The sequence below is a fragment of the Vulpes vulpes genome, chromosome 13 (genome assembly GCF_048418805.1).
Source record: "Vulpes vulpes isolate BD-2025 chromosome 13, VulVul3, whole genome shotgun sequence".
NCBI classification, from domain to species: domain Eukaryota; kingdom Metazoa; phylum Chordata; class Mammalia; order Carnivora; family Canidae; genus Vulpes; species Vulpes vulpes.
The window spans coordinates 79,135,362-79,161,008 of record NC_132792.1 but is presented as its reverse complement, the minus strand read 5'-3'; the positions used below and the strand labels follow the sequence as shown (position 1 = coordinate 79,161,008).

The 25,647-nt window shown below is 38.6% G+C and overlaps 1 pseudogene; it reads left to right on the top strand.

Moving 5' to 3' along the window:
- Positions 1-5,274: 5,274 nt before the first annotated feature.
- The window catches only part of LOC140595105 (m7GpppX diphosphatase pseudogene), a 55,516-nt pseudogene continuing 35,143 nt past the window's right edge, over positions 5,275-25,647 (top strand).

Genomic DNA, 25,647 nt, shown 5'->3' with positions numbered 1-25,647 from the left:
GGTAGTGAGGTAGAATGGGAGCCTGGCGTTCATTCCCCACACTGAGCCCCACCTCAGGGTCTGAGCTCAGCAAGGAGTCTTCTTGAGGATTCTCTTCCTTTGCTCCTACCCCCACTCATGCTTCCCATGCATCTTCTTTCACTCTCTTTCTAAAATAAATAAATAAATCTTGTAAATAAAAAAGAGTTCTTTGTATATTTTGGATAATGGTTTTTAATCAGGTGCATTTTTTGGAAAAAAATATTACCCATTCTGTGGCTTATCTTCTAATTCTCTTCATATTGATTTTCATTGAGCGAAAGCTTTTAAATTTAATGAAATTCAGCTTATCTTTTTTTTTTTTTTCATGGATCTTGCCTTTGGTGGAGTGGTAAAAAGACCTTATGATAGCCAAGGTAATCTAGGTTTTCTGATATACTCTCTTCATGGAGTTTTATAGTGTTCTTTTTCACATGTAGGTGAGTTATTTTTTGTAAAGGGTACAAGATTTGTGTCTAGGCCCATGTTTTTGCAGATGATTGCCCAATTTTTCAGCATCATTTGTTGCAGAGACTATCTTTATTGTATTACCTTTTCTCCTTTGTCAAAGATCAGTTGACTGTATTTATGGAGATCTATTTCTGGGATCTCTGTTTTGGCCCATTACTCTATTTGTCTGTTTTTTTGTCAATGCCACACTGCCTTGATTACTATAGCTGAGTAGTAAGTCTTAAAACCAAGTAGCATCTGCCCTCCAACTCTGTTGTTCTCCCTCAATAGTGTGTTGGCTATTCTAGATATTTTGTCTCTCCATATAAATTTTAGAATTAATTTTTGATACATATAAAATAACCTGATGGGATTTTAATTGGTATTACATTGATAGCTCCCTCTATCCCCCCTTTATATATATATATATATATATATATATATATATATATATATATATATTTTACATTTTCATAATATTGAATCATCTTGTCCATAAAAATAGAATATATCTCCATTTATTTAGTTTTTGTTTGTTTTTTTTGTTCATCTAAGTATTTCATTTTTTTACTTATTTATTTGTTTATTTATTCAGAGAAAGAGAGAGAGAGAGAGAGAGAGAGAGAGAGAGGCAGAGACACAGGCAGAGGGAGAATCAGGCTCCATGCAGGGAGCCTGATGTGGGACTCGATGTCGGGTCTCCAGGATCAGGCCCTGGGCCGAAGGTGGTGCTAAACCACTGAGCCACCTGGGCTGCCCTAAGTATTTCATTTTTGAGAGTGTTAATGTAAATGGTATTGTGGGTCTTTTTTTCCAATTTTTTATGTAAATTACAGTTAACCATTCAATATTAGTTTCAGGTGCAGAACCCAGTGATTCATCACTTACATACAATACCCCATGCTCATCAAAAGTGGTCTCCTTAATACCCATCCCCCATGTAATGCATCCCCTGCTCACCTGGGAAGAGTGATCATCAGTTCCTTCTATGTAGCTAAGAGTCTTTTTCCTGGTTTGCCTCTCTTTTACCCCCTGTTCATCTGTTCTGCTTCTTAAGTTCCATATATGAGTGCAATCATAAGGCATTTATCTTACTTGACTGACTTACTTTGCTTAGCATAATACTCCATAGCTCCATCCACGTTGTTGCAAATGGAAAGATTTCATTCTTTTTATGGCTGAGTAATATCCCATTTATTTATATATACACATTTGCTTATCTATTCATCAGTTGATGGCATTTGGGCTCTTTCCATAATTTGGCTATTGTTGATAATGTTGCTATAAACACTGGGGTGAATGTATCCCTTCGAATTAGTATTTTTATATCCTTTGGGTTAATACACAGTAGTGTAATTCCTTGATCATAAGGTAGTTCTATTTTTAACTTTTTCAGGAAATTCTGTACTATTTTTCAGAGTGGCTACACCTGTTTTCATTTCCACCAACAGTGTGAGAGGTTTCCCCTTAAAATGCAACATCCATTCATAATAAAAACCCTCAGCAAAGTAGGGATAGAGGGAATCTATATCAATATCACAAATGTCATATGTGAAAAACCCGCAGCTAATATCATTGTCTGTGGGGAAAACAGAGCTTTTCCTCTATGGTCAAAAACAAGACAGTGTGGTCCACTCTCACCCATTGTTATTTAACATAGCAGTGGAAGTCCTACCCTCAACAGTCAGACAGCAAAAAGAAATAAAACACATCCAAGTTGGCAAGGGAGAAGTCAAACTTTCACTATTTACAGATGACATCATACTCTATACGGAAAACCTAAAAGACTCTACCAAAAAGTTGCTAGAACTGGCACGCAAGTTCGGTACAGTCACAGGTTAGAAAATCAATATACAGATATCTGTTGCATTTCTATACATCAATAGTGAAACAGCAGAAAGAGGAATTAAAGAATTGATTCATTTACAATTGCACTCAAATCCATAAGATATTTGGAGTAAACTCAACGAAAGAGGTGAAAGTCCTGTATTCTGAAAACTATAATATACTGATGAAAGAAACTAAAGAGGATGCAAAGAAATGGAAAAACATTCCATGCTCATGGATCAAAAGAACATATATTGTTAACATATCTATACTACTGAAAGCAATCTACATATTTAATACAATTCCTATCAAAATACCACCAGGATTTTTCACAGTGCTAGAACACACAATCCTAAAATTTGTATGGAACTATAAGAGACCTTGAATAGCGAAAGCAATCTTGAAAAAGAAAAACAAAGCTGCAGGCATCACAATTCTGGACTTCAAGTTGTATTACAGAGCTGTAGTGATTAAGACAGTGTGGTACTGGCACAAAAACAGACGAAAATCAGTGGAACAGAGTAGAGAACCCGGAAATGGATTCTGACAACTATATGGTTAGCTGATCAACAAAGCAGGAAAGAATACCCACTGGAAAAAAAGTCACTTTAACAAAAAATAGTGCTGGGAAAACTGGACAGCAACATGCAGAAGAATGAAACTGGACCACTTTCTTACGTTCAAATGGATTAAAGATCTAAATGTGAGATCTGAAACCATCAAAATCCAAGAGGAGAACACAGGCAGCAACCTTTTTGACACCAAGTGTAGCAACTTCTTATTACATATGTCTCCTGAAGGGAAAGAAAAACAAAAATAGACTATTGGGATTCATCAATGTAAAAAGCTTTTGCACAGTGAAGGAAACAATCAACAAAACTAAAAGGCAACCTTGTAGAATAGGAGAAGATATTTGTTAATGACATATCTGATAAAGGGTTAGTATCCAAAATCTATAAAGAACTTATCAAACTCAACACCCAAAAAATGAATCATCCAGTTAAGAAATGAGGAGAAGACATGAATGGATATTTTTCCAAAGAAGACATAGAGATGGCTAACAGACTCAACATCAATGAAAACATGCTCAACATCAATCATCAGGGAATTACAAATCAAAAGTACAAAAGATCTCATTTCACACCTGTCAGAATGGCTAAAATTAACAACATAGGAGACAAGTGTTGGCTAGGCATTGTGTTTTCAATTTCAAATTCCACTTGTTCATTGCTGGCATGTAGGAAATCAGTTGACCTTTGTATATTAACCTGTCATTCTGTAGCCTCGCTATACTCATTTAATAGTTCCAGAAATATTTTTGTTGAATTTTCAGACTTCTACATAGATAGGTGTGGAGTGAAGAGAAATTAAGAAAAATGGAGTGCTTTGGCATGTTTCAAAATGGTTTCTCTTCCCCTTTCCTGCTGTAAGCCCCAGGGGAGTTTTTTATGGTATTTATTGTGGGAATCTGATGGAGCTCCTAGAAGTGAGTCTAACAGTATTGTGGGAGTTTCTTCTATGACTAGATCCCCTTGGAGTTTTTAATCCCCAGAGTTGTTTGCTCTGAGACTCCAGAAATTCAAGTTTTCAAGTACAAGTACAGTTCAAATTTTCATCTCAGGCCTGGTTCCTACAGGTGTTTCCGCTTGTGAGTTTCTGCTCCAGGTAAGCTATGACTCCCTCCTGTTATTCATTCACCTTTCTATATATCCAATCTTGGGATCAGTGATTTTTCCTGTGTCTTCCCCCTCTTAAAGATCTGAGAAGAGTTGATTTTTAAGTCTATTCAGCTTGTTTACTTGTTGTTAGGACAGAGAGTTGAAGTTCTCAAGCTTAAGTTCTCAGCTTCCTATGTGCAGAACTGGAAATCACAGTTCCAGTAATGAAAATGTTCTAAAATCGTGGAGATGGTTGTACATATCTCTGAATAGGAAAAGACCAATGAATTGTACATTTTAAATGGGTGAATAGTGTGGTATGTGAGATATGGCTCAACAAAGTTGTTAAAAAAATATTTGGATTCTAAACAATATAAATGTTTTGTATGCCTGTGTCCCTGAGGTGTTATACCAGTCTTTCTAGAGAATATGTGCAAACGTTGTGATTTATGGTGAACACCTGTTCTCCTGGGTTTCTGGAGCCTCAGAAACTGGTCTTGTAGGCAATGGCTATATACCTACGTGGTGGACCACCAATAAAAGCCTTGGTGTTGTAGGCTCAGGTGACCTCACTGGTAGACAATACTTCAAACAGGTTTCCTCATCTTGTTGCTAGGGAAATTAACCATGTCCTCTACTGAGGGAGAACTTTCGGGAGCTTACATCTGGTTTCCTTCAGACTTTGCCCCATGTACTATTTTCCTTTAATCATTTTGCTTTAAAAAAAAATCACTTTGCTTTTTGTCCATTTGCTGTAATAAGCCATAATTATGTGTACAAGAACTTCTGAGCCCTGTGGGTTCTAGCAAATCACTGAATCTGGTGATAGTCTTGGAAACCTCTGACATAGCTGCTTCGGGAAAGTCTTATGTAGAGATCAGCAGCCCTCTTCCTTATCTGGAACATGTAGGAGCAAAGATTGTAAAGATGTGAAAAGGGAGTGTGTAGAAAACTCATGCCTATCTTTAATCCTCACTTGAAAGTGACACAGAGATTGGGAATTATACGGTTCCTCACTGCTGGACAGGGCATCTTGGCAACGTAAGGTAAAATATGAACTCTGGTGAGTGATGCTGCAGGCAGGCAGGTGCGCCGCTCCCTACACTTAGCCTCCCCCCGCCCCCTGCCGTCTCTCCCTTTGCTGCTGAGAGCGTTGGAGAATGTGCTGCAGCTGGTGCGTGGGCAGGTGCAGCCACCATCTGCTCTCGGAGTCCGCATGCGCACAAGCACCTCGCACCCAGGACCTGGCCCAGGCCCCACGGATCCCAGAACCTGCCGGGGACGTGGCTAACCCCGCCCCCTCGCGGTGGCGATTGGCTGAACCGTTCCTGAGGGCGAGGCGCGGTCAAGGCGGGCGAGGGTCTCCCCTGTGAAGTCGGGGCGAGACGTGTCCAAGGAGGTGAGACCGTGGGAGGGGTGTGGGCGGGGTTCGGGTCCTCCCTGCCCCAAGGGTCCTCGAGAAGCCTGTTGGTTTCTCCCGGCGCTTGTCTCCTCCCACCGCCTCCTCTCATTGGCCAGGCCCGGGAGGCGGGTGCGCTCCCATTGGCCGGGGGCGGTGTCTGTCCCTGCCAGGGTGGGGGCGGGGCTTCCGCCGCGCTGAGCTTGCCCTTGAGTCTGGCGCTGGGTAGAGCTGCTGCCGCTGCCGCCGCCGGTACCTCTGCTGCTGCTGCAGCTCGAGCATCCGGGAGCCGCCACCGCCGGTGCCTCTGCTGCTGCTGCAGCTCGAGCATCCGGGAGCCGCCGCCGCCGGTGCCTCTGCTGCTGCTGCAGCTCGAGCATCCGGGAGCCGCCGCCGCCGGTGCCTCTGCTGCTGCTGCAGCTCGAGCATCCGGGAGCCGCCACCGCCGGTGCCTCTGCTGCTGCTGCAGCTCGAGCATCCGGGAGCCGCCGCGGCCTCCCCTGCCAGGACCCCGAGACACCCCGAGCGCGAGCGGCGGCTGCTGCTTGCCTGCGCCCCCTCTGCCCCCCCTCCCTTCTGTGACCTGCCCACCCCTGCAGCCCTCGCCTGCACCTTCTCCAACACCCCGGGTCCCTGCACCACCTGCTCGGGCAGCCCCGGCGGGCTCTGGGACTTGCGGTGCGAGCCGAGGGGAAGGCGAGCTCCGACCCGGTGCCTGCCTGACGGGCTGTCGCGGCTGCACCACCACCACCAGCAGCAGCAGCAGCAGCAGGAGACACTCTTCCGCCCACCGCAACCCCATTCTGCGGGTGCGTCGCAGCTGCCGCTTCTGCTGCCTCCTGTCCGGATCCGGGGGTTAGAGCACCGCAGCGGGGACCGAGGGTCCAGCGGGCGCCAGGAGGACGCCGGCGGCCCCTGCACTCTGGGGCCCCCGTCACCAGCATCTTCTCGCCCCCCTCGTTCCTTCCCAGCCCCTTAGAGAAGGGACCGTGACCTGGAGACGCAGCGCCGTCCTCCGCTTCTACAGCGTCTGCGGGCTCCTCTACCAGGTCATCCCCTCCCCGCCGCGGGAGCATCAGCTTCACGCCCTTCCCCATCACCCCCACTGCACCCCGCATTTCCACTCTGCCCCTTCCAGTCCCCTAGTCCCCGGCGATGTGCACCCCCCCCCCCCAACTCCCCGGTGCGGCAGGGGCGGCGGCAGTTGGCTCCAGCCCTCGGGTCTCCGGCCCTGGCTCAGCCTTGCGCTCCCAGCAGGCAGCCCCGTGCGCGGCCCCTTCCGCCTCTTCACCCACCTGAGCTGCCTCCATCCCTCACTCAGTCCCCGCCAGCAGCACCCCCACACCTCCCCCGCTTTTCGGCTGGCACCTGGTGCCTTCTCTGAACATCACACCCTCCCACCCACCCCCACCGGCCACCTCCCACATCACGCTCCTGACCGGCCCTCTCCATCCTCGTCCTCGCTCTCACCTCCCCCTTTCCGGGTCGCCTTGCTCTTTTCTCTGCTTCCCACCATCACATCCGTGTGTCTTTGAAAAGTGAGTGAGAGCCTGGGAGCGAGCTACCGAGACGGCGAGAACAGCAGCAGCGGCAGCGCCCTGTGCACTGCAGTGACATCCCCGGGGGCAGGTGTGTCGTGAGACGTGTCATGCACCTCCGAAAGGAGAGGAGACTGTCTGGGATGTAAAAGAGCGAGAGAAAGGAAGAAGGAAAAGAAAAAGAAAAAGGGGGTAAGGAGAGAAAGAATAAATCAAGAAATAAACAAGGGAAAGGGGAAGGGAAAAGTTAAAAGACTCAAAGCTACTGTATCAACAAGCCTGTTTTTTAAAATTAATCAGCCTGTCTGGTTTTCTTTTCTTTTTTTTTTTTTTTTCTTTTTTTCTTTAAGCAAAGAAATCTGTGCACCTAAGCAGTTACTTTACTGCGAAGGGATTTCCGCTCGGATTCCCGACCTCTCTATGGCTCTGCTCCTGCCGCTTCTTTCCGTCATTAATATTGTCCTTTCACGTGAAATGTACGAACCCCTGCGACCGCGGTGGAGGGAACCGCACAAAACGCTGTTATGATGCAAATCACTGGGTTTGGATGCAGAGCGGCTGGGGAACCGGGGTGCACTTTTCCTCAGATCCTCCCTCTTGCAGGAGGAGGAGGGGGCCCTGTGGAAGGGGAGGACGACGCTGGTGATGAAGTGAATGGCCTTGTGCGGAGTAGGAGGGCGTGGGGAGAGCGCACTTGGGGGGTGGTGAGGCGGGGGCGGCAGGCCAGGGCTGGGGGGCCGGGCCGGCGGGAGGAAAGTTGTTGCTTTGAAAAGAGGAGTCATACAGGGATGCCGGAGTGAGATACAGGAAGGATGGATGCGAAACGATGGACTATAGGATTTTCAAAGCTAGGTGACTCTTGATTTCTTGCTAAATTTTGCCCACCTCTAACCCCTCTGTCGTCATTTCTGTAGTAGTGGGAAAGATAAGTTTATCAAATGTATTTGTCCCTTGGTAAAAGGAATCTGGAAGTAAGACACAAGTAGACCGCAGCCGTGCAAAACCCAATTGGCCTTTGGAGGTTTTAAATGAGGTCAGTGAACCATCTTTCAGGAAGTTCTTGGAATGCATCCTGCCTCCTATCCTGCAGGATATGGACTGGGATGTATTTTATTTATGCATATTTATGATGTGAAGGAAAACAGAGTGGACAGAATTTTTCTGAATTAACTAACTGACCTTGCGGAGGTATTTCTTACCATCTTTTTTGTGTTTTATGTTAAATGTAAATTCCAGATATGTCATGTGCCAGCATCCACAAGAAAGCCGGCAGCCTTCTCCCTGCTTACGCTGCCTCCTCCCATTTCCCACCTTTCGCACTCCCACCCTCTCACAAGTACCCCGGGAGGCTGACACATCACTTGGGTCTCTAATCCATGCTGACACGTGTTCCTAGATGCCCTATTTCACCTCTCAGTAACTTGCATTTCTCAGCTCTGTGTGTGTGTGTGTGTGTGTGCGCGTGCGCGCGCGTGCTCTATGCCGGGTAGTGGGAGTGTGATGTGGAGAAATCAGTTAACTTGGTGATTGCGATGAAAACTCGACACCGCTGGATGTGTTTTCCCTGCCAATCTGTGCATGCTGGCCCCGGCACGTCATTGCACACACTGCTGGGCTGGTGTGAGATTATTTATTATAGAGCATGTGGGCAAAGGACTGCACTTGGGGGTCGCCTCCTCTGCCTTCAACATTTCCCATGAATTGTCGATTCACTGCACTGCAAAATAACTGTCTGCTGGTGTCTCATTCTCTCAGCCTGGAGGAGGATTTTCTCTCTCTCTACCCGGAGAGATTCCATCAGCTGCATTCTCTTTTATTAAAAACATGGGTCTCTTGTATTAAGTACGTAAGCCAATTATTTAAAAAGTGCTGCTTTTCACAGCAGATTAGAGGTGGTGGTGGAAGGGGTGTGGGCATGCCAGAGAAAATGCACCACTGCAACCCACAGCAGCACCAGCATCAGGTCCAAGTATATAAATAAATAAGCGTCCTCTACAGCAACCAGGGAGAAAGCACCAGCCCAACAAGGTCTGTGTACTTATGAGCATCTTAGATCAGGCCATGTTAAGACACCAAAGGACAGAAGAGGATTTAAAAGGAAAAAAAAAAAAACTAGAGGGGGAGGGGGTGCAAAGCACCATTGGATTGTCGTCTCATGTTTATGGCTGCCTCACATTGATCAAACACTGCTCCACAGACACATCGCACTTTGTTGATATTGTCAGTTCCTGCTCAAACAAATTGCTCAGGCCTTCCTTGTTTTACTCTTGGCCAAAAACATTGCTTCAGGGTTGAGGTTTATGTTTCTCCCAGCATCCTACACTTTTATTAGGACTTGGTTAGGTTGTAAAATGAAAAGCTTTATTTCCTGGACACAGATTAAACACTTAGCAGGTCTTTCCTTTCCATGTGCAGAGAAAGAAGGGTGGTGGCGGAACTAGTGAGCAACTAACTGATTTTGGCTAGAGGGAGTCTGTTCTGCCTGCTGGTAGTTATGACTAGGCAAATGCTATAGGCAGTCTACAGCTTCTTATTTTTAGCTTTATCAGAACTATGGTGGTATTCTGTGACTTAAGTAATACTGATCAATTAATTTAGCATCTCTATTATTATCCCCTTTCTTGCACTATGCCTTATTTTAGACAAGAAGACTCATTTGAACGTATCTTCTCTGTGTTTTACATTGTCACCAATATTTTATTCTTTCTGGGAAGCAAAATCAACCTTTTGGCTTGTTAATATGTAAAGTTAATGAGCCAGTGGTGAGAATCAAGTCAATGATAAAATAAGTTAAAAAAAATAGTACTATTCTAAAAATCTACCATTTTGTCTTCAGTGGATTCTTAGGAAATGAAAATGAATCATTAGAAGGAAATAAATATGTTTCTGACCAAAGCACAACTCGCAATGTATAGACTACTTAGATAACAAAATTTGCTTCTGTGTTAGTTTATGGGGCATCCTTTCTTATTTTCCTCCATCACAGGCAGGGGAAAAATCTGGAATGAGGGTACAGAACAGTTTAGAGAAATGAATTTCTTCAGAAGGAGGCGTGCAAAAGCTTGCCACCTGGAACTAAAACCTCTCTTGGTTACAGAGCAGATCCAGTTCAGTTGCTAACCCTGGCTGAAGCTGTGTCCCCTTTCCATGCCTGAGGGGGCACTGCAAAGATGGAGACTGTCTTGTTTAGCACAAGAAAACGGTCCTAGGAAGGGCAAAGAAGAAAGGACAAAATATAACCAGAAAATAGACATACATAGAGATTTTGTTGAGAACTTTGTTTCCTTTTTAGAGTTAGTCTTACAGAAAAACACATCCAACACAAATACTGGGATTTTAGTGTTTGGTTTTGTCTTGTTTTATTTTCCTTGAGATATTTTGATGAATGATCTGCTATTTTAGAAAGACTTTCAAATTGAAGGTCAATTGGACATGCATAGTACTTGCCTCAGTGAATACACTGAACATAAACTTCCCCTTACATTTTTAGAAAGTATATTATTAAGTACAAAATACACCTACATACACTTAATAAAATACTGATAACTTAATGCTTCTCAAAAGCCTCTCTCTCCCATTCATTTCCTTCTATTTGTAATAGCCTTGGTCTTGTTGAGCTCATTTCTTATGTTGAATGCAAGAACCGTATTCCTCCCTTTCTTGATTAACAACTGAAACTTTAAAGAGTAGAATCTGTACATAAGAGCCAAAGACTATGATTTAAATGGTCAAACCCCAAGCACTTAGTAATTAGGAAAATCTCCCTGCAAATATGGGGAGTCTCTGGGCAGATTTTCTATCAAGATATGAAAACTTACTTCATTGTCTTCACCATTTCTACAACTATTAGAACTGTGGGAGCATAACATGACCAAAGTAAGCATTGATTGAGAGGCCTCTTTCTGCTTTCTCCCCTGGAAGATCAGATACTTGAGAACTTTTGCCCCACATTGAAATAGTGAGATGCCATTTTTTTTTAATGAAAAAAATTACTTGAATTACTTAAGGGGCAAATGGAAGTACAAAAATGCTGGAAGAAATGTGAGTCATGCATTTTAAAGTGATGTAAAATCAATATCAAATAATATTAATTTTCTTTTTAAAATGAGAAATCTATGGGGTGTCAGATGATTGAGACAAGTAAGGTTTATTTATTATGAAGGATTTGGGGTACATTCATAATATAAATAGACCTCTCCTATTGATGTTTTATTTGATAACACTGATGTGCGTTCCACGAGATTTATTGAGAAGACGTCCTCATTTTAATAGGCCCGTTTAACAACCTTGGCAAAACCACCCAATGTGTAACAGCTGGCTGAGTAGGCTGAGGAAGTGGTGAGAAATCACAAACTGAGGAAGCCAAACTCAAAAGCTGAAGTTAGAGTTCTTTGTGGAATTGGCAGGTCCAATTTTTTGGTCCTCCTAGAGGTTTTTTGGTTTTTTGGTCCTCCTAGAACAGCTCTAGTGCCCAATGACTACTAAACTTAAGCTTCCTGAGGGCAAGCCCTGAGCCTTTGTCATCTGTGCAGTCTTCTCAATTTAGTAGATACATAATAAATAGTGTTGGCATGAATAGGTATGTCCTAATGGAATTAAGTAGCTGCATCTCTTCATAATATGTCAGCACTTAAACTTTGTTAAGTGATGCCACAAGAGTTAAACATTTTGTAGGCTGTATTGGTTTAGGAAACAGTTTTCCTGTAGAAAAGTAGATAGCAATGGCTGTTGATATGCATTTTTAAATGAATACAATCTGATGAGTTGTTCTTGCCATGGCATTTTCCTCCCATTTTTAAATTTTTTCCTTGATTAAAAATCCCCAGTATTCTGCATTTAGATCAGATCACCAATTCATTTCGTGAAAAATGGAAGGGCATGATTACAATTTACCGATTTAACCTAAAAATATTTAAAAAGACAAGTTCATTGCCAACATTTTATTTGAAAATGTCAAGTGTTTTTGGAGTGCAGTTCTGTAGTATCAAAGAAAGGCATCTTCTGCAAATTCCTCTTGTAAAGAGGTGGGTGAGGATTAACCTAGAGCTTGTGGCAGCTGAAGCCCCCTGCTGTGTGATGATGCAAATGGCATCTCAGGCCTAATGTGCTCTGCAGTGGCAGGGGAACACACAGGAAAGCAGTCATGTGGCATGAGCATGAGCGACATGGGAAGTCTTTTCAGAGCTTGTGGTAGACATGAACCATCCTTCAGTTTTTTATAACCAGAAATAACCCAGAGAGTATTTCTAATCATGTGAGCTGAAGACAAAGCATAAGAAAGAATGAGTGCGTATTTTGTTTGGAGATTAATGTAGTAAATAAATCCTAATAAAGTTATCAGTGCTCTCACCAGATACGTGGTGAATACTTTATTTTCTTGCAAACTATCAGAGACACAGGCCAGTTTCATGAAGACAAATAGCAAAGTTAAAAATAGGATTTCTATGCATTGTTTACATGTATTGGACATTATAAATATTGGGCTAGGAAATATTGTTAAATCCTCTTCTTTTAGTGAGTAAGGAGTCAGTCCTTTGTTGTTGTTGTGAGGTTTTATTGCTTATTATTATTGTTATTATAGCATCTCTTGTATTATGAGAATATAGTAGTTTTAAAAGAAATAGACATGAACTGTCCAATGTGTATTCCTGCAGTTAAGCATTGTGAAGTGGAATTTCTGTTAACATCAAATCAGTAGAGAAATTTCCTCTCTGAAAGGTATTATTTATCACAGGCAAAAGCATTAAATAGGTCGCTTAATAAAAGTAATAGTTCTGGACCAATTGTTACAGGCAGCCTATAAGGGAACCATTTCAGATAACAGAAACTAATGTAGCTTTGTTTATTTTTATTCCATTTGCTAGAGAACAAAATGATTGCACATACTATGCATATTGATCTTTGCTTAAGAAATGAGCCCAGTTGGTTCTGTTAATGTGCTCAGTGGGTTTCTTTAAACAGATATGAAATAGTTATCATTTTAGAAGTATGTGGTATGTTTAAAAATTATAAAAATAAATATTGTGCTTAATTAGGTATCAGTTAAATATTAATGTCAAAATCAGAGATGTAATTGTTGGAAAAGGAAATATCCCTCAATCATTTACTCTCTCCATACACATATATACAAGTTTAAAATACACAGTTATTTTTTAGAACTGAAAGGTACCTTTATAATTTGGGAGCTGTCAGGGATGGGATGTGATGTGACGAAAAGGCAAGAGTTTGTTTTCTTTGCACTCAGTTATTTTCTCTTACCCTTTTTATGAGGGTTAAAAAGTATATTTTTGAATCGATTTTCTTAGGCTTTCACAATGATTAGCATTTCCCCTTAAAAACACACAAGCGAGATATACAATTTCTGAATTTGTGATAGAGCTGAGCATCTATTCTGAATCTTCTTTTGTGCTTATGAAACTAAGTAATGAGACCCTTCCACTACATGAATAGACACAGGGCTGAAGTTGTAAAGGGATCTGCCTTAGAGAGGGCTGGCTACTAATTATTTACATTCTATTTTAGAGGTCTTTGAAGTAAATATTAAGACAGTCATTATTCAACATTTGATATAACTCTTTCTAAGTCAGCAAATAGTTTTTACTTGAATCTTTAAATTATCTTTCAGCCACTTGAATGCTGAACGGGAAGCTCCAATTTAGTCATAAACAGTCATTCTGGGGGCTAGATGCAGAGGTCATTAGAGATTAGAAAATAAAAATAAGGAATCATTTGCTTTGAGAAATAAAAAATCTTAGAGCTAAGTATGATCAAGTACTGCAAATCACTTCACATTAAGAAAGCAACAGTTCTTATTGGTCAAATTGATCCCCTAACAATTTTATGTTTTTGATGATGGCTTATTTACAGTAACGGCGCACTCATTGTTTATCTAAAGTCATCTTTGGGAATAGAGCAAGAAAGCACCTTTCCTGACAAGGATGTGCTGCCAACTGTTAAGTGTATAGCTGTTATATTGATTCAGTATGATTTATAAAAAACAATTAATTTGTTCTTATAGAGAAATATTTTTGGCTTCTTTGTTAAAAGTGTTTGTCTTTCAAAATGCAAGTGACTCCCTTAAGGTTTACTTAAACATCCAAACTCAAATTTATGGTGTGTAAAATACATTTTTACTCTCTTAATGAATTCATATTTGACGTTAGCTTGTCCTCTATCCCCTCTGGGGGAAAATGCCCATGACACCTACGTATCTTCCATTCATTCTCATACCTTATATGCCCCCTACTTTCCAATCTTAAGTAGTAGATTTAGGTTGAAATGAGAGATGGTTAGAATATTTGTATTAAAAAGCAAACAAAAAATATACAATAAGCTTGTCTAATTGTCACTCCTTTACTGCTCTCTATTTTCTATTTTGAAGTCTGAGTAACACAGTAACTCAGCTTCCTTTGCACTGTCCAGGAATATAATATCCCCCCAGTCCCGACCATGCTCCTAACCTTAAAGACCTATTAAAAGTAATTAATGAGGAGTGAAGAGTGGTTCAAGAAAGGGAGATTTGCTAAAGCCTATGTGCTGAATACGTACAGTTTAGGTGATTTTCCTTTTGACCTCCACAATGCATACCCCAATGTTTTAGCAAGGATAAAACTCACATAATGTGCTTTTACTTGTTTTTGTTATTGCTATTATTGCGTTTTGTGAAAGTTCAAACTCCTTACTTTCATAATGAAATGGCAAAAAGGAGAGGCAAGGAAGGTGAGTCAGCCAGCCAAACACACACAGAAACGCCTGACAAAGCTGACTAAATTAGCATATGCTAGGGTGAGTATTTCCCTCTGTTGTTACATAATCCCTTTCTAATACGAAATCGGTTCTCATACTTAACCCTTTCAGGAGGGTTGACATTCTCCCACTGTTATTTTGTTTATTTTGTATTATTTATTTTCTCATGAATTGTGTAAACCATCTATTGAGGGGCTTTTATGTCAAATTCTTCCCCCCCCCTTCAGTGTTTCTGTATACAAATGTTCCATTCTGTGCCCAACTTCAGGATTCAAGAATCAACTTTTCTATAGCTTTCACTGAGAGGATCTAATTAGCATTTTGGGCTCTCTTTACTCATGTGCAGCTTTCTTTAGAAAATGTATTAGTTCTATGAGGTTCCCCTAAGGATTCATAATACTCTAGCTTGTTACATGTACTGTGGTATTCACTGTGCTTTAATTATGCACGTGGCCTCATTTCAAAGCCTTTTCAAGGATCATATGTGATAGAACAGGGGTCTGGCTGTAAGTTCACTGTCATGTATTAATGCGTAGGTGGTATTCAGAGAAGGATGTTTCTGAAGGCAATTATATATCCATGACTCCAGTATAGCAAGCAGCTACATTCTACACTTACTAGTTACCCTGCCAAGGCAGAATGAAATTCACCATTGTGATACATAATACAGTATCTGTTATTTCTAAGTAGTTCTTTGGCCTGGGAATGAAATAAAATAATGAGTGAAAATGTGTATCCCTTATCTTGAATAGGGATTGTCCCTTTCACTCTCTCAAAACAAGAATCAAAAATTGTTCCTAAATCAACACTCTATTCCATAACTAGTCCGTTAACACATTTGCTGTGGTGGGATCTTCAAGTTACGCTGGTTATTATTTGAGGCTATAGATTTTTAGATAGTATTAATTGCCGGCAACTGCATGGGCTGCCAAATGTCAGTGCACTGTCAAATCTGAGACATGATTTTTTTCGATTTTTGTTTTGGATGCAATTTGGACAACTGTGAAACTATATAGGGACATTGAACCCAACAGAGGAAGAGGAGAGAAAGAGAAAGAAAGACAGATGTTTTTTAAATAGGGACTTTATTTGTGGAGGGATGGTTATAAGAATTGGCTCATTTAGTACATGTCACCACTTATATGGAGGATATTTTCCTGCATTGCACGAGTTTGAGGGCATACTTATCTTAATTGTACCTTTTGACTTGCATTGGCCTATGTGTCATATCATCAGAAAACTTGAGTTTGATTTGTAAGTACACTTTTTTCTTTTATTTATGACTACTGCAATCAAAAGCATTTTGTATATACTAACTTTGATATATACTAACAGTTTTAACCAATTTTTGTTTTGTTATTTTACAACTGCAAATTTGAAGCCACATTATTATTAATGATAGTTTAAAAAAATACTGGTCTCCAGTAACTCACTGGAGTTTTTTATTAAGAAAAATTTTGACCAACATCTGATGTGTTTAAGTAGACAAAAGAATGCCATCTGCCCTTGATATTTGAAACATTTTATTTTGTCTATGCTATGATCCATATAACCCTTCTGTGTATTTTTATTATAGTATTTTGAATGTTTGGTATTTATCTGTCTGTTTGTTCTACTGGATTATAAACCCATAAAGTACAGGGTCTTATTCTTCATTTTATTTCAAGTGCTTAATCTAAGGTCTGGTCTGTGTCTTTTTTTTTTTTTTTTTTTAATGTTTTCATTCCACTGATTGATTAGTTCTCTTCCAATCCATTTAATCCTGACACATCTCTTTAATTGGATCCAAATAATATTTAAGTATTTATGTTATAACTGCCAAAGTGCCAATACACTATTCTGAATAGAATAAATATTTGCAATGAATGTTTATTCGTATTTAAGGTACAGAGAGAGTACAAAAAAAATGGCTACTAAGAAACACAAACAATTCTGAATAATGACATCCTTCACAAAAATATGAGACCATTGCTTTCAATTAGGGCAAGCAATTCGAATTTGCACTGAAAACATTCATCTCATAGCTTTGAATCTCCCTGATTTCTCCTGGCATCATAACCCCTTGTCTTTTTTTTTTTTTTTTTTTTTACTTATTAAAGATTTCTATCTGTAGCCCTCCAAATATTCCTGATGATGGCTTTAGGTAAACATGAAACCAAATCATCTTACTGTTCTACTTAGAGTAGCCAGTATTTCCGGATAAATGTATGAACAAAGAGGAATTACAAACTGACCTTGATCTGCCAGATTATCAGTGGGGACTGACCTGCTTTTGTTATTGCCAAAGCTGTGGAGTAGATGTTCTGGGAATCTTCTCTGAAGTATGGATTCAGGGTGCACTTCACTTAATTTGACTTGGGAAGATTACATCCATTTTATTTGAAAGGCCTTTTAAAGAAAATCCTAAATATTGTGGGGTTTTTCTTGATACTTAGTCATACTTCTGCAATTGAAGACACATGTTTGCTGTGGTTGAATTTATTTCCCTTTTAGCATTTTGAAAGACCGTGGGTGGTAGGATGGGAATATTAACTGCCTTTTGAAGAGAATTTAAATGTAGTTACTGGGAGCTGAACACCAAGGGAAAAAAGACTTTCTACAATTCGTAGTGACTTTAATGCCACATAAAGTGTTTTAAGAATGCTTTTTCTTAAAAGTCCCAGGGAAATATAGCTTTTCTTTAAAGCCATAGAGTTTTTCTTCAAATTTAGAAAATCAATTTCTTGATATCTTTTGGATTTTTAACTGTTTCATGACTTTGGGCATCTGAAAAGGTATTATTGACTAGGCTAACTTAAGATTTACCTGACGGAAGGTGCTGAAATCACTCTATCGTCGTTGTGTAGAAATGCACATTCAGTAAATAAAAATATCCCAAGCAGATTAAACTAGTTCAATTTATTAAATGTTGTTACCACTTTATGGAGTTGATATTAAGAATTATATTCACCCATAGCTGCTGTACTTAGAATCTTCTTTATGTTAAACTGTGACTGTCAATGTGATGCAACAGCTGCAGAATAACCTTCTAATGTGGCTTCGGTTCGGCCCTTACTGACTGACTTTACAGAGCCTAGGGAATAAACAGGAAGGTAGTTTCAGAAGCAGTTTTTGTTGACTGTTTCCCTGTTATGGTGAAAAAAATATTATAATATGTTACTGAATTTTTATTATATAGAGAATATTCTTGTAAATCCATTTTTAGAAGTGACATGATTTTTTAATGTGTAACCACTTAATATCAGAAACACTGGAAATGTGACGAAGAGTTATACCTGTTTATTTCTCAACAGTTTTAATCATAATGACCCACTCAGAAAATGAATTTTTTTAATTTGATAGAAGGAAAGCATTTCAGGCCAAAGTTTTTGTCCAGAGTCACCAAATTAAAAACAATATCTGTTATATTCTTCAAAAGAATACTGAACAATGTCTTTATGGAAAGACCTGATGCTAACTAGCATGAAAATGAAGAGTGTTCAGTAAAAATTATATATTTTTAATATATAAAGTTATATATCTAGTTTTAATATAAAAAACATATCTTTAAAAGGCCAAGTAAAATTTACATATGATAGTTTCATGCCCATTGGCCTGCATTTTTTTCTTTTTTCTTTTTTTTTTTTTTTGTGACCTTTTTTTTTTTTTTTAATTAATTTTTATTGGTGTTCAATTTACCAACATACAGAAAAACACCCAGTGCTCATCCCGTCAAGTGTCCACCTCAGTGCCCGTCACCCATTCCCCTCCAACACCCGCCCTCCTCCCCCCTTCCACCACCCCTAGTTCGTTTCCCCGAGTTAGGAGTCTTTATGTTCTGTCTCCCTTCCTGATATTTCCCAACATTTCTTCTCCCTTCCTTTATATTCCCTTTCACTATTATTTATATTCCCCAAATGTATGAGAACATACACTGCTTGTCCTTCTCCGATTGACTTATTTCACTCAGCATAATACCCTCCAGTTCCATCCACGTTGAAGCAAATGGTGGGTATTTGTCGTTTCTAATCGCTGAGTAATATTCCATTGTATACATAAACCAAGATGCATTTTTTTCTTTAAACATAAAAATGCTATGGGTGAGGTAAGACTAATGGTATTTTGAAACTTCAATCCTCCCTATCCTTTCACTTCCGTGGAATAGCTAAGATGAAAGTATTGATACAGTGATAAGTTCACAGTTTTTTAGAGATCTAGTAGAGTTCAGTAAGGTCAGATTTACTTTAAACCTTCACTTCGCTTTACCGAATTTTATTGGCTATACAAGTACAGACGACCAACAAAGCAGAACATCAAGTTATCCTTGAAGGACAGGACAGCCTGAAAGTGTATTTTGTAATACCACAACTTTGTTTGATGGATGGGTGTGGACAGGTTGGGAAGACAGTCTTTCTATCATTTAATGATGGTCTTATCACAAGCCAGTAGTAAACTTGATCAGGTGTTAGAGATATTTCCTCCAAAAACTTTCATATCATCTTGGGGGACTGAACAGAGAATGGGAGTAACTTGTGACAGGGGAGGAGGCATGAATCACAGCCCTGATCCTTCAGGAGAACATACGCAGCAGCCATGCCAAACTACTGCTAGCGTGGAGGCACAGTAAAGACTCTGGCCTCGTGGTGGTAGGTTCCATATTCTGTACAGCGAGGAGATATCGCTGGACTAACTCAAACTCTGAATTTTGGAAGTGCCCTGCAGCAGCAAGACATAATGGTAGGAATGAAAAGGCCTCAGTTCTCATCTACACCATGCCACTATTTTAGAGACCTTGGGCGAGTTACTTTCTTTTGCTTTCTTCTTTTCTGTGTGAGGGGGAAGGAGAGGGAGAGAGGAAATCTTAAGTAGGCTCCATCTCCAGCGCTAGCCCGATGGGGGGCTTGATCTCACAACCTTGAAATCATGACCCCAGTCAAAATCGAGAGTCAGATGCTTAACTGACCGAGACACCCAGTAACCAAGCAAGTTACTTCTGCAGTTTCTTCTGTAGACTGAGAAACTGCAATCACATTCATTCTTTGGTCATGGGTTGTAGAAGAATATTATGGATGATTGAAGACTACAGCAATGGCATATTTCTTTTCACTTTCCACCTAAAAATAGTTTGTAACACAGTGTAACATTCACTATGTAGTCTTAAAAAATACCTTTTACTAAAATTTAATTTTTGATATCTACCCGTGCATTATTCAGTTAAGATTTTACACTGTAAAGAGATTTTTATTCTGATACATATGTCTACATAAATTTCAGAGCTTTCTGTCTCTGTCAATGAGTTTTATAAATTAGTTTTGTAGTCATCAGCCTGAGCTTGGGTCATACATGCCTTTCTCATGAAATTACATCCGTAGATCAACTTCAAAAATTAGTAAATTTTTGCTGTTAGTCCTTTATTTTATTTTTTTTCTCTTTAAATTTTTTACTTAAATTCTAGGTAGTAATACAGCACAATATTGGTTTCAGAAGCAGAATTCAGTGATTCATCACTTTCATACAACACCAGCTCTCATTGCATTAGCCATTTTTATTATAAGAAAATAGACTGTTTCAATTTTAAATTGAATTTTGTTTTTGTGCATTATTCAATGTGTGCATGCGTAAATTTCTATAATCATTTTATTCTTCATAGGCTTTGGTTTTCTTAAGCATAACTTATTCATTCACTGTTTCATTTTTTTAAACCAATATCTACTTGCAGGCAGTGTTTTAAATGTTAGATATACACAGTAACAAGGTGGAAACGGTTTCCACCCTCATGGGGTTAATAGTCTAGTAGCTGAGACACTAGTTACACAAAAATATGTAACACCCTAGCTTATTTTCTAAAATAAAAAATCCATTTTTATAGTAATATGTTTTCAATAGCTACCTAATGTGGATGTATCAATGAAAATATGAAATCGCTGATTTAAGAGCATTACTATAAGCCTCACTGAGCTTTTAACATTTTTTTTTTATTTAAGTTTGGCCTAAAGAGCTCTCATTTCCTCCAGTTGTTTATCCTGAAAACATTCTCAGTATGATTCCAGTTTCTTTCTTTTTTTTTTATTAATACAACTTGAAAGAAGCTGACAAGTGAACAAGAAATATTCAAGCATGGTCTATTCTAACTGATTTGTTCAAGAGGATGATTCATTTAATTTCATAAAGGCTCAGTGGGCCAGAACAGTAGATGACCAGGTCAGCAGAGGGAATGTAGGGGAGAAGAGGTCTGTGAGAAGAATCTATGTAACAAGCAACAATATTTAGTTTTTTTTAGAGCTGAAGTTCTGCTTGAGCAATTCTGATGTTACCAGTGACAGTCATTTAAAGAGCTGCTGATGCCTCAGGGAAAACATTTTTAAAGTGTCCTATCCAGAAACAATGCTCCTTATACTGTGTCATATATATTAAAACTCTGTCCCTTGCTTATATTACAATACTACATTGTGCCTGATTAAAACCTGTGCTACTAGTATATGGCTTCTCGAGACTGCCGATGAAATGTTGTTCTTGAAATCTTTCCTCCTGCTCAAGCTGCCCTGAATATGGCTGAAATAAGAATCACCTGATAAATAAAGCTGGAGAATAGATGAGAATACCACTTAAAAACTTTAAAAATAAAATGAATTGTATATACAGTTGTGTGAAATGTTGGAATATGTAAAATAATGAGTGGGATACAAATATTCTCGATATCTTTATATTATTTCTTTTAATATTTAACTTTGATTGATGACCTCAACATGCACATGAGGTCATATTCCTAACAGGTCATATGGTGTTTTTATATTATTATTTATTGTCCATTGGTGTCCCCGGGGTAGATGATATATATATCTTGTAGTAGATAGAGTAAAAAAAAAAAAAAAGATATATACTTTTGGAAATCATAACGGTGGTGGTCAAGCATGTACAGTTAGTCTACTTAGAGATTTACTTAACTGGATTACAGAATGCAGTGCCTTGCACAACTAAAAAACCTCAGCTTAACTGTTATCTTTAATTTTGCTTTTTCTTTTAAATGAAACGTTAAAATCAAAGCAATTGAAGTAAATGCTCTGTTGCAGGTAATAATTTGCAAGCATATAGTTTTATATTAAATGACTTATTTTTGAGAGTATATTCAGTTCTCTGAAGTAAGTCAGAGATGCATACATATTTTAAACTTTTATATAGAGAACTAGGTGGTGCTGTTCTGTCATCTTTGTGTCTCAGTGACTTCTTAAAACACTTTCATTCAATAAGTGCATTAGGTAAGATACAGTATTCTAGTAGCATTACTTTTTATTAACCAGCTAAGTTTATATTGATCTTACATGTTTGTTTTCAGCAGTATTTTCATACAGCAGAAAAAAACTTTCTTCTAAGCAGTTAACTTTTATCATACTGTACAACTTTCCTTTTTTTAACATTTAAGATAATATGAACTCTTTATGTTACTATGTGCTTTAAAAGGCTCTGTACTTGGCTTTTTCATTTTCCAAAATTCTTACTATTAATTGAGTCAGAATTTAAAGTGGTAAAATTTTGTGCAATTTGAGTTGATGTCATATCAAAAAGTCATAAAATACAGAAGCTCAAGGAAAACATTTTAATTATTTGAAATGCTAAAAATTGAATTAAGCTTTAAAACAAAAGAAATAAGATAGATTTCCTTGAAAAGAAATTGTTTGCTTAATACACTTCTCTGTAAGAAAACTGACATAGGTAGGCTTTCAGTTAGTGTTTTCATGTTTCAGGATATCATTAATTGTGACTTCCGACCATCTTGTGGTACCCAGTAGTCAGATATAAAAGAGCACATTGGGATCCCTGGGTGGCGCAGCGGTTTGGCGCCTGCCTTTGGCCCGGGGCGCGATCCTGGAGACCCGGGATCGAATCCCACGTCGGGCTCCCGGTGCATGGAGCCCGCTTCTCCCTCTGCCTATGTCTCTGCTTCTCTCTCTCTCACTGTGTGCCTATCATAAATAAATAAAATTTAAAAAAAAATTTTTTTAAAAAAAGCACATTTACTTGAAACTAAGTAACAAGAGAATTACTGGTCTGCCCATCTATACTTAGTACACTGGTGTCTCTGAGGTATATTTTCTTGCTAAGAATTATAGCTTCAGATACCTTTAAGTTTAGAAAATACAGATAGGAGAGAACTTAAAAGAATGACAACTTTTTTGTTTTTTCAAAAACCATCTCATGTTATAAACAAGCGATTGTAACTTATGTTTCTTAATGACTTTACAATACTTTTGGAGAAGAATATATCATATAATTTATTCTCCAATGAAAATCCGGATATAAATAAAGACTAGTATTTCAAGAGTTCTACCCAGTTACCTCCTTGTGGAATCACAGTTGTATAATTTTGACTGGGGACAAAAGTAATTTCTGTCCTTCTTGATTTCTCATGTAATAAATCCTCCTTGCTGCTGTTCACATCATAAAACATTTAAGTCTTACCTTAATAGAAAAGTCAATGTTATTTAGAAAACTTCTTTTTCTGCTATCTCACGAATCTTTTATCAGCGGAAGACAGGATCAATACAGAATTTCAGGATGGTTCCATGGCATGTCATCTTACAATGCAGAGATAATCTCTGAGATGCACATCTTCTAGACTAATAAACCTAAGTGAAAGTGCTCTTAGACTTCTATGCTCATGTCTGGCCTCCTGGCCTCATGAAATAAAATAGAAGTCACACGTATTAGGATGAGTGCCAGTGGGAAAACACTTGTCAAGTAAGAGTTCAAAATGGGTGAACTGTATAAGGAAAGGGAGATTATTCATGCAGGAGGAATGTCTTGATTTTCTATCAATTTTCCTAAGAAGGATTAGGTAACTTCCACTGTATACTGCCATAACCTTAAAATGTGAAAAAATAGAAAAATTAAGATGATATAAAAAGTCAGTATTTATATTTTCAGTTTTAATTCTTTTTACAAAAATACAGTACGTAGGTTTTTGATACTATCATTATGAGAGTAAAGCTTAGACTAGACAAAGAATTTATGGAAGTTATTCATAGATTTGCCATAGCTACATATTCAAAATTATGCAGCTTTTTTATGATAATAAATGATCCACTTTTTGAAAGTTGGCATGCTGGCAGTGATAGTAAGAAGACATTAAACTTTAATATGTTAGATACTAGATTTACATTATGGAAAGTTAAATGACACCATCAGCAAGCCCAATGCTTTTTAGATAGCCTATTTTAAAAATATACCATACTTCAAATAAAGCATGATATTTGGTGAAAAATACCTAAATCATAATATTCCACAATCATTTTCCTTCCAGAATACAGAAAGTCTTAAATGTCAAAAATACAAAAATGTACATTGTAACTTTAGTGACCACTTGCTTTTTTGGAAGTAAAATCAGAAGGGGAGAGAGTAATACATTTCTGGCAGTATACTTTCTCCTTGGACTGCGGCTCCAAAATTAATATCAAAACTACTCCATGCATTTTTCGTCATTTCTTGTGGTCATTATTTCTTGGATAGCTGATATTAGAAAAAGAAGGCTTCTTTACAATTATTTTTGATGAAGATTAATCTCAGACAACCTAGTGTCAGCTATTGTCTATCAGTAATCAGTGACAGCAAATAGACTATCTGGCATGGCATTTTTTGGGAGACCCTCATCTTATCTTTCCAAATGCTCCTTTGGAAACTTCAGTAGAGGTTCATTTTCATCTTGCCACATTTTATCAGTGATGAAAGACATACCTCATGGATCTAAAGGTGGTTTTTCACTTTAAAAGTAAACTAAAGAAAAACAAGAATAAGTAAGGCATTTCTGGATTTATTTTGCTATCAGAGAAGATAGTAGAATAGGTGAAAGAGTGATCATTATGAGAATGAAAACAACAGTATTGTGGAGAGGGTAGATGTAGATCTTTTGCATCTTTATCCATAATATGTTTCTTCTAAATAGAATCTCCAAATGAGGCTTGATATAAAGTTATAGTTCATATCAGTAAATCAAATTTTTTAGGGACCCAGTGGATATAGACATCATACGTGGTGAAAGAGGTTAGAATAGACCTCAGTAAAAATTGTGGATGATCTTTAGTGCATCGTGTCCAGAGCCTAACTGTAGTGAGATGGTACACATCATGTGAATTTCTAACACTGTAACACGTAAGTATAGTTAATATTAGCCACATATGATCCAAAATAACACCAATGAGTAGCCTTTCAGAGAATTATCTACCACAAACTTAATATACACTCCTACAACTTAGAACAAACTCAGAACTTTCTAAATATATCTCCCATAGTTGGCGTTTTGTCAAGATCTAATATGTCTTAAAATTAATACTCTTGTCTTCTTATGTTGGTGTTAATACGGATGGAAGTGATGGAACACAATAGTTAGAAGAAAGCCCTTGTGTTTTGCGGGTCAGGCCCAGGAGAAGCTCTTCCTATTGTGGCTTTGCAGTTTACGAATTGAATTGTCGACTTTTCAAAAAATATTTTATTATTGGCTACATACATTCAGAGGTTAAACGGAGAAATACACCACAACAGAACAGTTCTTAAAACAATAGTTTAAGCATTAATTCATGAGATATTGACAGCAAAACAAAACTTACAAAAGCAGTCTCTCCCTTTACTTCCTAATATGTCAATCAGCAGGTGTTCTAAAGGGACAGGTGCTTCTTTCAAACTAAAATCTTTAAAACTGGGGAGAACTTGAGAGTTTGGAGAGCCACCTTTACATATCCAAACATCTAAAGTGAAAACTGGAAAGAAAGTAAAGTTACTTGTAGAATAAAAAAAGTCTTCTCATTTTACGTAAACAAACAAAAATGTTGTAAACTACAAAGATATGACAAGCACTTAGAAATGAAAAGTTGTACTTGGTAATCTAAAAATCAAGAAATTAAACTAAGTGTGCTAGTACTCTAACGTAGTCTCCTTGACATTATCTAAGACATTAGCATCACTATCCAAAATTATCTAATTGTCTTATTGTTTATATATTCATCCTTTTTCTTATAGATGATAAACTCTCTGAGTATACGAT